This window comes from Triturus cristatus, unplaced genomic scaffold (genome assembly GCF_964204655.1).
Source record: "Triturus cristatus unplaced genomic scaffold, aTriCri1.1 SCAFFOLD_335, whole genome shotgun sequence".
NCBI classification, from domain to species: Eukaryota; Metazoa; Chordata; class Amphibia; order Caudata; family Salamandridae; genus Triturus; species Triturus cristatus.
Genome location: NW_028187910.1, coordinates 373,508 through 375,666, shown reverse-complemented (window position 1 = coordinate 375,666; position 2,159 = coordinate 373,508).

Below are 2,159 nucleotides of genomic sequence, written 5' to 3'. Positions count from 1 at the left end.
CTGTCCCAGGGACACTCTCTTGGAACCCAAAAACAAGAAATCAGAGAATCGCATAGTATGCGTGACAACTTTTTCCCTCTCCTCACACAAACTACGGAAAAGCATTCTAAAACATTGGAGCGTAGTCAATGCTGGAATACTGAACCTAGAGAAACCTCTCTTTGCCTTTAAGAAAAACAAAAACATTAAGGACCACTTGGTCAGAGCAGCTCTTCCCAGCACCACAAACACTGGTACCCTTCATGACCATTGGTCGTTACCCTCTTTGACTGGTCATAATAAATGTGGCAATTGTTCAGTATGTGGTTTCACCAATGACTGCAAGGAATTTGTATATGGTAATATACGTAAACCACTCACACAATTCAGTAATTGTAACACCTGTAATGTGATTTATGCTATCTTTTGTCCCTGCGATATGATCTACATAGGTCAGACCACACAAAAAATTCGGGTACGAATCTGCCAACATAGAAGCAGATTAAGATGCAAAACTCCGAACGCTCCATTGGTCGAACATTTTGAGGCCAAGGGCCACTCTGAGAATGAAATACGCTGGACAGTAATCTCTGTAGTGAAGATCCCACCCAGGGGCGCCGATCTCGCCCAACTGTTAAACAAAGAGGAATTGAAATGGATTCTCAAAACAGGAAGCATACACAGTGGGCTGAATCGCCTTGAGGACTGGACCTCATTACTATGAACTTTTTTGGATTCATTTTCTGAACAATGATTTAATACCCACTCTTGTTCACACCCCCGTGGGTTCTACACCAGGCTCCATGACTAATGTCAATCGTTACCCATCACTGGTTGTCTGATGATCATTGTTCCACATAATTGTCATGTTTCATCTATATGTATGTACAGACTGTAAATTCCTTGTATATTGCGTTTTGCGTTTATTATTCATTTTCTCACTGAAATTCCTTTTCTTTCCACTCGTCCCGCTATCGCCGGCCACTTTTTTCACTATTTTATTACCCTTCCAACATGGCGCCTTGGTTCTACCAACAATTGCCTTCACTCGCACGGCGTGGTTCCTTGGTCACATGACACCATGTGACCACCCACATGACCTGCCACACCATGTGACTTCTCACATGACCTGAAACACCTACATTAGGCAGTTTCACCTTTCTGCCCCCACAGTTGATCCGGCATCGTCCGTTCACACTGCATGGCCACGGAACCCATTTCTGCAAGTTGACTGAGGTAAGCCCTCCCACCAAGCACTCACGATCCAGATGTCCCGCTGCTCATACTTGGACCCATATTTATTGCTTTCACTTTCCTTCATTAGACCTATCCGTGTCCTTCCTCCCGGAACAAATGTCCGTAGGTAAGCCCTTCATTCGCTGCACGCCCTACGCATTCACTTCCACACTTCGCCCTTCTTATGTTTTTCTATTATTTCACAGGCATTGTCCTACCGTAAACTCGTACCCTTATCTCAACGGTACCTTTCCGTGATTCGCCATCTTTTTCGTTGCCTCCATGGCAACATGAGGTAATTCCCTATTCACTTATCCCCTCTTCACCTTCGTTCCCCACCACCCCTCTTCACTTAACGTCCTCGTACGCCTCACGGGTCCACATCGTACCGCGCATCTAGTGACTATCGAACCACGGATGTCCTAAATGTCTTTTTTAATTTAACAAATTTCTAACGTAACCTTTGAAATCGCCTATCTTTCATATTTCTGTTTAGACATTAGTCGCCATAAAACAACCACTTGCGATGTCACTTTTACATAAGAATGCACACCTGAATGAGCACCTGATCTGACGCAGTACCTGGTTGATGCGAAATGTATTGTTTTTATTGTAACCACCAACTGATTGATTATTATTTTCCATTTTTTTCCCTTCCCTCCCCTTTATTATGTTTTTTCCACATTTATGTTGGTTGTACGTTTGCCTTATGTCTAATGTTTACTCAGGCATTCCAAATAAGGGCAATTTAACTAATTTAGTCCTGATGATGATCCTGTATCTTTCCCATAAGGATCGAAACGCCGTCGACTCTGTTGCCCACCCTACACCATAAATATTGCTGTATGTAATATAGTGTGAAGGTGGCAGTCTGAATATCAGATGTTTCGCTATTCATTATCTGTCACAGAAACATCACTGTAATTGCCTGAATGTGTTTTGTC